Below are 13,873 nucleotides of genomic sequence, written 5' to 3' on the forward strand. Positions count from 1 at the left end.
AATGCGCATGCGACATCACTTCTCCTCAATAATTCCTAGACATCCAAAGTAAGGTTGTGTCACTCTTAGGCAGCACACACTGACATATTTTCTCGTGATTTATTCTTTGGCCACCATTTCGTCACAAGATGTCCACATTCTTTTCAAACAACGTTCGATGGGGTAGCATATGGGAGACTTCTCTACTTCAACAGGGACACCACTCTACAGCGCTTGGAGGCATTCCGTTACTTCCCTGTATTTGTGCAATTGCCGTGGCAGTCTAGGTAATTCCATAAAAAGCTTTCCCGTTTAAACCATCCTCACTTGTCCGTTCGTTATGTTGCTAAAGGTATTACATGCATGTGTCTAAATATATGAACTTTATTTTTTTGACGTGAAACGGTTTTCATTTGTGTTGCCAAGGGAGGCTTCTTGTTTAATGTCACATGCAGAGTTAAGTTTCGTATGTAATGAAAAGCTGTAGTAATAATAATATCGCCTATATATTTGCAACTGTACTACCACACGTCCTATTTTGACATGGTTGGGCAGTGGAAAGTATCCCCTACACTTCCATGTATCTGTCATGAATGGAAAGGGCCCTATTGTTGTGCCAGGCTTAAAGTAGTCTAAGCTTAGTTTATGCTCTCACTCGGCATTCAGAGCGCCATCGATCGGCACCACGTTTGTCGATCCGATCAGGACCTGTCGCGTTTCAGATAGCTCTCTCAGCCATAGTAGGCACGTAATATTTTTTATCAAACAGAAACAAGGGCTTATTGGGAGTTCGAAGGCTTACAACTGGGTAACTAGATGCAAAAATTTGATGGTTGCTCGGGTATGGCACGCTGGCGTTGGACACCTGTGGTCCAGTAACTGCGTTAAGAGTTTTGGCCCGCAAAACAGAGAGATGCCCATTCGCATCCACCACCTTTCGCTACGGCGGGTCAACCACGAGCAGGGAGCGAGGAGGATTGCAAAGTTTGATCACGGGGCCCTTGCTGGCTGTGTTGTAAGTCAAGCACGTAAGCTAGGAATCCATGACAAAATGTCACTTGTGTATTGCGTGAACGTGATCCCTGTGCTACACTGTGTGTGGGAAGTGACTTTAGAGAGAATGGAAGAGATAAGTGCAGTACCGTAACTGTCTCTCACAGAAGGACAACTCAACAGCACTGCGCGGGGAAAGGAGTGTGGGGAGAAAAAGATGAAGAGAAAGGAAAGGAGAAGGCTGCAAAAAAAAAAGCAGAAGAAGCGAATGTGGGGCTCAGAGCCGCGCTCTTATTTGCGTCGCACTGCAAAAGTCAAGTACTGCCGCAAGAGCACTCTTGACGATAGACGAGTGGGCTACAGGATAAAGCAGCGTGTCGGACGTGTCGCAAGGCAGTTCCAAACCCCGATACGACGAACACAAGTCCATGCGCTCCACACTGAAAGCAGGAGAGTGAAGTAAGAGGAACCCGAGCCTCGCCACATCGGCGCAGTTGCTGCACATGGGGCTGCCTTTTCCCTGCAGCCTGTGTAGTCTGGCGGCCGTCGTGTAGTATCCGACATGCAAGTGAAGGAGGAACGAGCGGTCCTCGCGGCAGAGTCCGGCGCGGGGGAGGACGCGAGGGGGCGTACCTGCCGCAACGCGCGGGTCCACGTGCTGCGCGCGGAGGGTGCGCAGGATCGTCGTCTTGGTCACGTCGAAAAAGGTGACCGAGGTGGCGATGGGGAAGCGATTGGAGTGAGCCTCCTTGGTGAGGGTGTCGGCCGCCTCGTTGCCCGGTAAGCCAATGTGCGCCGGGACCCACTCAAAGGACAAATCGCAGCACCGCCCGACGAGATGGCAGAGTTCTGAACCGACCCGCTGCGCAAGCGGAAGACCGGCATGGTCCTTCCAAGCATGCATAGTGCCACGCATGATTCAGATAAGATCGCAGCGGAAACGAAACCGCTCTGCTGTAGAAGTAGGTCATTCTGTACTACACTGCCCAAACATTGGCTTCAGCACACAAGGGATTTCATGTACCCCACTGCTGCTTCGTCCCGATACGGCCAACGCTGTTGTTTTTTTTTTTTGTTAGAGCGAAGCTGCCTATGGAAAGGTAACGGGATTTTGTGGCGACTTCGCGGGAAAGCTCTCCCCTAAAAACTCTCCCTTAAAAAGTGAGAGCGAACGAGCCAAGAACCAAAACACACTTATATCGCAGCTCCCGGCAGAGCTCGGTTTATTGGCCACCTTTTTCCAAAATGGCACTCTGTCGCAGCTGTGTCTCTGTTAATGTATGACGTAGTGCGTGACGTAGTGTGCGCCTGATAAGGCAACCAATGAAAAGTTTTGGAGTGATTTCGGCTCCACCGTTGCTACGGGAAGGCCACGCTTGATTTGTACGCCTGAGGAGCAGCGTTTCCATGAGGATCGACAGCGAGAGCAGCGGCACGAGAGAGACCGTCGACTTCGTTCAATTCAGGCGGTCCGAGAAGAGCGTGCCCGCGATGTCGTACGTAATCGACGAATAAGAGCTGTCGACGCTTACCGCGACATGCGCGAAGAGACGGTGATGTCACGAGGTAATGGTGCCGCGATACGACGACACCTAGGGAACGTTCCAAAGAGGCTTTCTCTATCGCAACTTTAGCTCAACCTGCCAACTATCTGATCGTCTGTGGTTCAAAAACGACCTCTCAGAAATCAACGGAATGGGGTCCGAAGAGCGACCACAAAAGGCGGTGGATGTGCTCACGCAGTGCATTCGCGGCGAGAACTTTGGGGAGTTTCATGTAGGCGGCAGTTGTAAGGAAGCGCTGATAAAGGGTAACGTGCCTCTGTTCAGTACAAAGCGCGTACAAACGCTCAGCTAAAGAGAGCGGTTCCATGTTTCTCGACGATGAACGGTTACGTGTACCCGCATGTGCCGGTACATCATCCGAAGCTCAACGCCGATTCAAAAGCTTCGCTGGTCATCTGCTTTCGCACAGTAGAATGGCTGTCGAATTTTTACCTGAAGGAGTCCTCACGCACTTTGTATTTCCCTCTGCACAGAATCGTTTAAGAAATGTTATTGACTTTACTATACGGAGGTGGTCTTCCTCAAATACTTGGATTCGGTTTGCATATTACAATATTCGAACACCCGTACTTTTTCAAGAAACAAAAGATAATTTCTATAGTTCTAGAGATAAACAAAGGAGGCAGTCATACTAGAGCTACAAATTAACTTATCGAAGAAACTGTCAGATTCAAGAAACGTGTCATTTAATTTTTATATCAAGGTAAACTTGGCTGAAGGTCGCTTAATCCGCTGTTATTTTTCCCGAATCTCTTCACGAGGTGATGACGCGTCCCAGTTCAGCAAAGGTGAATATTGTTTAAATATTCGTTTTCTAGACAGTGGTACTGGTAGCGGCCAATCGCCGGAGCTTCCAATAGCTACAGTAACCAAATGTGTGCTGTAAATTACAAATATGTTAAACCACTACATTTATATGTATGCTGTGGGAACAATGCCATCACCATCATCGGAGGCGGACAAGCCTCTTGTACAAGTTCAGGAGACGTTTTCGATCACTACATGTTGTGTGAGACGGAATTTTTAAAATATTCATCGTTTTCAAACATTTTGCCTTGAGGTATTTAGGTTTGGGGATGAAGGTAAGCTTAGAGTCTATAATTGTTTTCAGAAATTTGTTTGCACTGCTCACAGATAGTTCCTCTCAATTGATGGTGAGTTTTGGCACTAGTTTTATGACTTTTATATTTAAAAAAAGTATACACGTACAGTTGTGGCTGTTTATTCCAAAACCATTTACATACGCCCATTTAGATAATGTGTTTAATGTAAGCTGTACTTGTCGTTCGCAGATCGCAGTGGTACGCGCTTTAAAACCAATTTGTACGTCATCGACATACACAGAATAAAGCATTGTGCGTGGAATGACTGTATAGAGTGAATTAATTTTTACAATAAACAATGCGCAACTAAGCACACGCTCTTGCGACACGCCAGTCTCCTGGGTGAATGTTCTAGACGAAGCATTGCCCACTCTTACATGAAACGTGCGGTTGGATAAATATCTTTTCGCTGTGTTTTACATATTTACACGGACTCCAATTGCGGAAAGATATCGCAATATCCTGAAGCGCCTTGTGGTAGCGTATGCATTCTCTAAATCTAGAAATACCGAAAATAAAAACTGCTTATGTGTAAACCCAGCTGTGATGTTTGCCTCGATACGAACAAGGCCAACTATTGTCGACCTACCTTCTCGGAACCAACATTTGAAGGGGTCTAGTGTATTGCTATTTTCTAGAAAGGAGATTAAGCGCTGGTCTATCATTTTTGATACACCTTGTACAGACATCTTGTTATTGCTATTGGTCAGTAGCTGCTCGCTAAGGACGGGTCTTTGCCTTGTTTTAGCATCGGCATGACTATGGCTTCTTTCCACGAGGACGGAATATACCCAGCCACCCACATGGCATTAAAAAGAGATAGGTGCGTTTTCAGTGCTTCAGGGTGTAGGTATCTAAACATTTCACACATAATGCTATCGCCACCTGGCACCGAGTTGCTGGAACAAGCGAGAGACACCTTAAGTTCAGTTAAATGGAAGATTCTAAGCCTCACTCGATAAGTCTTTGTGGTTAAGAGGCTGTCTCTTTTCCCGTTCTTTTAAGCTCAGGGAAGATCTTGATGATGATGATGTATGTTGTTTTGTGGCGCAAGGGCCAGGTTTGGCCAAAGAGCGCCATGACTGGTGGTAGTGTTAAGGATGTATTATGGAAGATGTGACTTGGCTGTAAAGTGGCCTAAAATAGTCGCAGTAAAGTGCGTAAAATCTATGTACTATAAAATTATGGCGATGACTAATGATGAATACTATGAACATTAAAATCCATCGTAGAAGAATGATGCACAATAAAAATATATAGGATGGTAAAATTACTTAAAGCACTGCTGCCTCGCCAGAGCCCTTGAAACACAAGGGCCTAGAGGCATGTGCTATACTAAAGAGCTATCGCGGCGGTATCCTCTGAAGAGAGGACCCGCTACGAACATGTGGGCTAAAAACATGCAAGACAACATCTTTCAGAAAATTTAGGACTGCGTTGGTGTCAAACAAAGGTACTGGGCCGAGTAACATAACGGGATGAAGGGGGATGCGCTGCCGGTAAGCTAAGGGAAAATGTTTCTTTCTTTCGTATTCGGCTTCCCGACACTCCAGGAGGACGTGGAGGACGGTCAGCCTGTCCCCGCATCTACCGCAAGTTGGAGGATCATTTCCAGTGAGTAAAAAGTTATGTGTGCCGAAAGTGTGTCCTATTCTTAGACGGCAGAATAGGACATCTGTCCGGCGGGATTTTGTTACGGGAGGCCAGAAACCTAATTGTGGCTTGATTACATGCAGTTTATTGTTTGTTTCCATGTCCCACGAGCGTTGCCAGTAGTTCCGCAGTTTTCTGCGCAAGTAGGGCCTCAGATCTGTGACAGGGACTGCTGCGGTAGGATTTACAGAATACGATGCAACTGATGTGGCCATCTGGTCCGCCAGAACATTGCCTTCAATGGCCCTATGACCGGGCACCCAGCATATGATGACATGCTGGTTACATATATACGTTTTACATAGGACGGAATAGAGTTCGTTGATGACTGGGTTTTTGTGCTTAGAAAATGACATCAAGGCCTTCACAACACTGAGGGAGTCCGTATATATAACTGATTTCTGGAGTTGTGATTTATTTATATGCTTTACGGCCGACAGCAGTGCGTAGGCCTCAGCCGTAAAGATACTAGTTTCCGGATGCAGTACGTCGGATTCCGAGAAGGATAGACCGACGGCTGCATAGGACACCCCGTCGTGTGACTTCGATGCGTCTGTGTAGAACTCCGTGCAGGAGTATTTGTGCTGGAGTTCCCGGAAATGCATTAGGATTTCAATCTCTGGAGCGTGTTTTGTAACTTGCATGAAAGATATATCACATTGTATGAGCTGCCACTCCCAAGGAGGTAGCAGCTTGGCTGGATGCATTAGGCGAAGCTCGAGGAGTGGAATGTGCATTTCTTCACTAAGCTCCCTCACACGCAGCGAGAAAGGCTGTCTTACGGAGGGACGATTGCGAAAGAGTGTAGCATATGTCATGTCATGAATGGTATTAAAACAGGGATGTTGAGGATTTGCGTGGACATTCAGAAAATATGTGTGGCTGGTGTATGTTCTCTGGATATGAAGAGACCACTCATTCGATTCTGCATATAAACTTTGTATGGGACTCGTTCTGAATGCGCCAGTGGCCAGACGGATTCCTAGATGGTGGACTGGGTCTAGCATCCTTAGTGCGCTTGGGGCGGCAGAGTGGTAAATCACGGCGCCATAGTCTAGTCGTGATCGAATGAGGCTTTTATAGAGATTCATTAAGCACTTCCTGTCACTACCCCACGTAGTCTGGGATAGAAGTTTGATTATGTTCATTGTTTTTAGACACTTTTCTTTGAGATGTTTAATGTGGGGGACGAAGGTGAGTCTGTAGTCAAGTATGACACCTAGAAATTTGTGTTCTTTGTTTACATGTATCTGTTGTCCACGCAGTTCTATGCAAGGATCTGGGATAAGTCCTCTCTTTCTTGTAAAAAGAACACAAGAGCTTTTGTTAGGATTCATCTTAAACCCATTCTTGTCTGCCCACATTGACACTTTGTTCAGGCCATGCTGTACCTGTCTCTCGCAGACTGCGAGGTTACAGGATTTGAAAGCTATTTGAATGTCGTCCACGTAGACAGAGTAAAAGATGGCGGGTGGTAGTGAAGCACGAAGCGTATTCATCTTAACGATAAATAGCGTGCAGCTGAGCACGCCTCCTTGGGGTACACCCGTTTCTTGCGTAAAAGGACGTGAGAGTGCATTGCCGACTTTTACCCGGAAGGTACGATTTGACAGATAGCTTTTTATTATATTAAACATATTACCGTGGATGCCCATTTCTGACAATTCTCTTAAGATTCCGTAACGCCACGTCGTATCGTACGCCTTCTCCATATCAAGGAATATGGATAAGAAGAATTGTTTGTGTACAAATGCGTCCCGGATATTTGCTTCTACACGTACAAGGTGGTCAGTTGTGGAGCGTCCTTCTCGGAAGCCGCACTGATAAGGATCAAGAATTTTGCTCTGTTCAAGGAAAAAGATGAGTCGCCGATTTATCATTTTTTCGAACACCTTACAAAGGCAACTTGTGAGGGCTATCGGGCGGTAACTTGCCACTGAGGAAGGGTCTTTGCCTTGTTTCAAAACAGGGACTACAATGGCTTCCTTCCACGCGGTTGGAAGGTACCCTGCATCCCAGATGGTGTTCAAAAGTGTAAGTAGTGTAAGTTGCGTGTCATTGTGTAAGTTTTTGAGCATTTCATATAAGATTCTATCAGATCCTGGTGCGGAACTCTTGCATGCGCTCAAGGCCGCTTTCAACTCGGCAGCACTAAATGGACAATTATATGGTTCATTCTGTCGGCATTTATTGATGAGTGGCTTGCATTCTTCTATTTCTTTATATTTCAGAAAGGATTGCGAGTAATGGTTGGCACTTGACACGCTCTCAAAGTGCTCCCCAAGTGAGTCCGCCTGATCTTCTAGGGTATCACCTTCTGTGTTTACCAAAGGGAGTGCATGTGCTTGTCGCCCTCTTATCCTATTGACCCTGTTCCAGGCTTTCGCCTCATCTCTGAACGAGTTAATACTTGATAGAAACTTCTGCCAACTTTCTCGTCTGGCCTGTCGGCGGGTTCGCCTGCCTTCGGATTTTACTTTTTTAAAGTTGACTAGATTTTCTACAGTGGGAGAAGCGCGTAGCAACCCCCACGCCCTGTTCTGTTTTTTACGAGCGATCCTACAATCGTCGTTCCACCATGGGACGCGCCGTTTGCAGGCCAAGCCTTTTACTTCTGATATGCATTTATATGCGACATCTATTATGAATGCTGTAAAAAACTGGACTGCAGCGTCAATTCCTAACGAAGACAGGTCAGCCCATGAGATACTGGTTAGAGATCGAAATTTCTCCCAATCAGCTGTCTCAATCTTCCACCTAGGAGCATATGGTGGATATTCGTTTTCTTTATATGATCTTAGCAGTATAGGGAAGTGGTCGCTACCGTAAGGGTTGTCGGTAACTTCCCATTCAAGTTCAGGCAGTACAGACGGGGAGACGATACTAAGATCTATTGACGAAAAGGATCGGTTTGCAAGAGAGTAATATGTGGGCTCTTTCTTATTGAGAAGGCACGCTCCAGAAGAGAAAAGGAACTGTTCAACAAGGCGACCTCGCGCATCTATACGAGAGTCGCCCCACAGGGAGCTGTGCGCATTGAAATCGCCAAGAACAGCATAAGGTTCTGGCAATTGATCGATCAAGGAGTGAAATTCATGTTTGTTCAGTTGGTAATGCGGGGGTATGTAAAGGGAGCAAATGGTGATGAGTTTGTTTAGTAGGACAACTCGAACCGCCACTGCTTCAAGGGGCGTTTGTAGCTGTAAATTTTGACATGGAATGCTTCTATGAGTAAGAATCGCAACACCACCCGATGATGCGACGGCATCATCGCGATCTTTGCGAAACGTAAGATACGTACGGAGAAAGTTTGTGTGTTTAGATTTTAAGTGAGTTTCCTGTAAACACAGCACTTTTGGATTATGTTTGTGGATGAGTTCTTGCAAATCATCAAGGTTTCTAAGGAGACCTCTGATGTTCCATTGGATGATTTGTGTATCCATGTTTAAGGTGAATTTGGTGCTGTGTTTACGGAGACGGAGTGGATGCCTTATATTACAGAGCCCTTTCGAGGCCCTGTAATAGGTGTTTTGTTCTTTCTGAAGCGTTCGAGCGATTCTCGACGCTCCTTAGGCGTTTGGTGCGCCTTGGGGTCAGGTGTAATGTCCATTGCCTCGTGTGAGGCGCCGGACAAGCGCTCTTGCGAGCGAGATGTTTTCAGAGGGAGTCCCGCCTTGGAGGGCAAGACCCCTGCGCCCACCAGCCCGGAGGTCGATGGGGTTCCCTGAGGAATTTGGCTGCGCTGGACGTTCCCAGCGCTGGAAGGGGCCTCGGAGGCTGGGGCAGCCTCGGCTGCACCAACCTTTGGGGTGGATGGTCCCTTCTCCTCGGTTGACGGAGCAGCGCTAGCTGCAACCGCCGCGGGGGCAGATGGCGTAACTGCCGACTCACTGCCTGTGGGTCTGACAGCCGCCGGAGGCCGTTGCGACGCTGCCCCCTTACGCGCCACATCGGCAAAGCTGCTCCTAGACAGGTATGACACCCGCCTACGTGCCTCCTTGAAAGATATATTTTCTTTGACTTTGATTGTCACAATCTCTTTTTCTCTTTTCCAGGACGGGCAGGCGCGCGAGTATGCGGCGTGCTCGCCATCACAGTTGACACAATGTGGAGTCTTCTGGCATGTTTCGGAGGAATGTTCAGTGTCACTACACTTGGCACATGTCAGCCGGCCTCGACAGTTCTGTGAACTGTGGCCGAACCTTTGGCACTTAAAACATCTGAGAGGATTTGGCACGTATGGCCTGACACGAAGTTTGATATAACCGGCCTCGATGGACTCGGGGAGGACACTTGAACCGAACGTGAGTATAAGGTGTTTCGTGTTGATCTCTTTACCGTCTCGCCTGATCTTAATTCGCTTAACATTTATTACATTCTGTTCACTGAAGCCCTCCAAGAGTTCAGCTTCAGTGAGCTCTAGCATGTCATCGTCCGAGACAACGCCGCGGGTGGTGTTCATGGTACGGTGCGGAGATACTGTTATTTGGGTTTCGCCAAACGAGACAAGTTTCGGCAGTTTCTCGTACTGCTTCTTATCGAGGAGCTCCAAGAGAAGATCACCACTTGTCATTCTCGACGCCTTATATCCTGTTCCAAAAACTTCAGTTAAAGACTTCGAAACGAGGAACGGTGAGATGTTACGCACTAGTTTGTCTGGGTTTTCTGAGTGGATCACATGATATTTAGGAAAGTTCTGGACTTGTCGTCCGAAAAACTGAAAGAGATCTTCGGTGCGCCCTCGTTTGTGAGGGCGATCAGGGAGTTTGGGAAAAGCGTTTTCCATAAGTTCAGTAGGGTTTTCGGCCGCGATGCCGACCACCCACCATGGAGCCCAACAGGGGGACGTGACAGGAGTTCCTGCTAGAGAGACCCTGCCAACGCCAGCCGTACATCGCTGCTATAACCAAATACAGCATAACCAAGGCTGGCTAGCTACACAAGGTTAACCCTTGCCGCCGGGAAACTAGGAAGTGAGGAGAAGTAATGAGAAGACAGGAAAGATGAAAAAGACGAGAGAGAAAGACGAAGATTGGAGAGGAGGACAGGAAAAGGCGACTGCCGATTTCCCCCGGGTGGGTCAGTCCGGGGGTGCCGTCTACGTGAAGCCGAGGCCAAAGGGGTGTGTTGCCGCCGCCGAGGGGCCATAAAGGTCCAAACACCCGGCATTGGCTCAACCCCCAGGATCCCCTTTTCCCCGGACACGGCTAAGCCGCGCACGGCTACACGCGGGAGGGTCCGACCCTCGTGTGCTCGGGTCCGTGGTGTCGCAACACACCAAACGCCTGCTTGCGCAGACGCCCCTGCGGGGAGGGAAGATCTTGTATAGTGCTATGTACTCGGAGCAGATTCATAGTGTTCACCTAAACAATCCACCTGATCTTCCAAGCTATATCCTTCGATACTTACTAAGGGTACAGCATGCGCCTGCCGGCCTACTAATTGATTCAGTCTATTCCATATTTTCGTCTCATCCATGTAGGCAGTTACACGAGAGATTTACTTATCCCAACTCTCCCTTTTTGCACGTCAACGGGATCTTCTACCCTGAGCCTTTATTTATTTAAAACTAATTAAGTTTTCGGCAGTTTCCACCAAGGATACGACGCTTATTCGACAGTCCGTTAGTTTGACCGATGAATTTTGTGGAAGCGTCAATTACAAAGCCTGTTATATACGCCACAACATTCTCGATATTAAAAGAGACAATAACATCCCGGATTATATATGTTAGCTTTAGAAAAAGTTCCCAGTTAGCTGATTCAGCCTTTCACCCGGAAGCGTGTGGCAAACATCCACCCTGTTTTGTTAAGTTTAACATAACTGGGAAGTGGTCGCTCCCAAACGGGTTATTGAGAACGGACCACTCAAGGTACGGTATTAGTGTACTGGACACTGTGCTTAAATATATAGAGGAGTATGTATAATATGCCACGCTGTGATACGTCGGCTCTTTTCTTGTAAAGTATACACGCTCCTGAACAAAAGAAAGTTTACAATTGGGCGACGTCTCGCCCCGCAAAGATAGTCTATCTACAAGCTGTTATGTGCGTTTAAATCTCCGACAACTATGTATGGCGCGGGCGGTTCATGTATGTAGTTTTGAAATTCAATTTTAATAAGTTCATAATTTGGAGGGATGTATACAGAGATGATAGTGGCCAGCTTGTCGAACAACACCCCTCGGACAGCAGCTGCCTCTAGGAGCGTAGGAAGGTATTTACCGGCAAGCAACACCTCTGTCGACAATGATAGGAACACCACCGGATGACACGAGGGTGTCATTGCGGTCTTTACAAAAAATAGCATATTACCGAAGGAAGTTTGTTTGCGCATGTTTGAGGTGTGTTTCTTGAACACACAGCAACTTTGGACTATACCTATATAGGAGTTCTTTAATGTCATCAAGATTACGCATGAGGCCTCTGACATTCCAGCATATTAGTTGTGTATACTCGTAGAACGTGGTTCTTCTGTTGTGTGTTTAAGAAAAAGGAGTTGGCTCACAGATGCCTTTCCGGGCACCGTGATGCGGTGTTTTCGTTTTTTTGGAGCCATTGAGGGAATCTCGTGCTCCTTAGGCGCTAGTGGAGCCGTCGGGCTGGTTCTGTCCATAGCCTCTTCTGAGGTGGTGGACAAGCGCTCTTGCGAGCGCTGCGTTTGATGTGAAGGCCTCGTCTCCGTAGACGAAACCTTTTAGGCCACCATCAGAGAGGCAGATGGCCTCTTCTGCTGGGGCGGCGGAGCAGCGCTAGCTGCAGCCGCCGGGGGAGCGAGCGACGTCACTGCCGCCTCACTGGGTTCGGGCCGGGCAGCCGCCGGAGGCCGTTGTCGCGCTGTCCCCTGACGTGCCACATCGACAAAGCTGCTCTTGGGCAGGTAGGAAACCCGCTTACATGCTTCTTTGAATGAAGTATTCTCTGACATTTATTGTCACAATTTCTGTTTCTTTTTCCATGACGGGCACGTCCATCAGCATGCGGCATGCGCGCCATCACAGTTGACTGAGTGCGGATCGCTTTTGCAAGTTTCAGAGGCATGATCTCCGGCACTACATTTAGCACTTGTCTGTCGGCCTCGGCAGTTCTGGAAACAGTGCCCTAAACACTGGCGTTTAAAGCACCGAAGAGGGTTCGGACGCAACGTGCTACACGTAGCTTTACATAGCCTGGCTCTTTTGTCTTAGGCAGAATGCTTGAGCCAAAATAAAATATTAGATGCTTAGTTTTGATCTGCTTACCATCATGCCTTAGCATAATTCGTTTAACATTAATAGCGTTCTGTTCGGTCCAGCCTTCCACCAGTTCCGCTTCTGTCAGCTCCATTAGGTCATCATCAGAGACAACACCACGGCTGGCGTTCATAGTCCGGTGCGGGGATATTGTGGCTGGAATTTCTCCGAATGTAACCAGGTTAAGGTGCCTGTAATGTTGTTTCGCATCGCGGAGTTCCAAAAGTAGACCTCCACTTGCCATCATTCATGCCTTGTAGCGTGCACCAAGTGTTTCGGTAGGACATTTTGACACTAGGAAAGGTGAAATAATTCTCATAGTCTTTTCAGCTTTGTTAGAATGGATGACGTGGAATCGGGGAAAGCTTTGTTCTCGGTTGCCAAAAAATTCAAAAACATCTTTGGGGCGTCCTGGTTTCTGAGGGCGATCAGGGAGTGGGGGGAAAGAGCTAGACATTTGTAACATGGAGTTTAAGCAGCGTTACCAACAGCGCACCACGGAGCCCAGCAAGGTGACGTGACAGTATTTGTGTTTACACAAGGCCTGCCAATGGCAACTGTACACAGTCACTATAACCAAGTACGAGATAACGTAGTTTGGCTACTCGGGCCATTTGGCTACATTGGGACATTTGGCTACTCGGGAGTTTGGCTACTCGCTACCACACAAGGTTAACCCTTGCTGCCTGGAAGATCGGAAGAAATATTCAAATGAGTAGCAGGCAGGAAAGATGGAAAGTGAGACAAACACGAAGGTTCGAGAGAGAGAGAGAGAGGAACAGAAAACTACTCATTTCGCCCGGGTGGGTCAGCCCAGGGGTGCCGTCTACATGAAACAGAGGCCAAAGGGGTGTGTTGCCGCCGTCGAGGGGTGTTAAAAAGTCCAAACACCCAGCATTGGCTCAGCCCCCAGAATCTCCTTTTCCGCGGACACGGCTAAGCCGCGCGTTGTTAGACGCGTGAGGTTCCGACCCTCGTGTGCTCCGGTACGTGGTGTCGCAACACACCAAATGCCTTGCTGATGCAGACGCCCCTGTGGTGGGCTATTATCCATGCATATTAGGCGACTATTCCATGCACATTTCTCTCGTTCCGACGCCAGCCAACTCTTTAAAACGTGCGCAGTGTGCAAGCCTGCCACTTCTTTCTTTGTGACAACTCACGCATGACGTCATGAAAGTCAACCGTGCTGCCTATAATGTGCACGCGTGCCGTACTGCTTAGTCACTCCTCCCTTTGGTCTCGAGTTCGGCGCGACGACGTCCACAGGAGTATGCGTGAACAAATATCGAGATAAATAAGAAGAACAAATAAACAAGATATCTGATTCGTGCCCGCTATAGCGCGCG

General features: G+C 47.8%; 1 protein-coding gene and 1 long non-coding RNA gene across 4 annotated transcripts in view; one reads left to right on the forward strand and one right to left on the reverse strand.

The window, feature by feature from the left end:
• Window positions 1-13,873, reverse strand: part of LOC135912124 (trypsin-like) — a 339,009-nt gene that overhangs the window by 324,306 nt on the left and 830 nt on the right. The window lies entirely within an intron of this gene.
• Window positions 7,167-10,290, forward strand: LOC139050910 (uncharacterized). Its single transcript, XR_011509122.1, has 4 exons — window positions 7,167-7,327; window positions 7,525-7,577; window positions 8,955-9,266; window positions 9,349-10,290. It is a non-coding gene; the product is annotated as an uncharacterized lncRNA (long non-coding RNA).

Source organism: Dermacentor albipictus, chromosome 10, assembly GCF_038994185.2.
Source record: "Dermacentor albipictus isolate Rhodes 1998 colony chromosome 10, USDA_Dalb.pri_finalv2, whole genome shotgun sequence".
Classification (NCBI taxonomy): Eukaryota; Metazoa; Arthropoda; class Arachnida; order Ixodida; family Ixodidae; genus Dermacentor; species Dermacentor albipictus.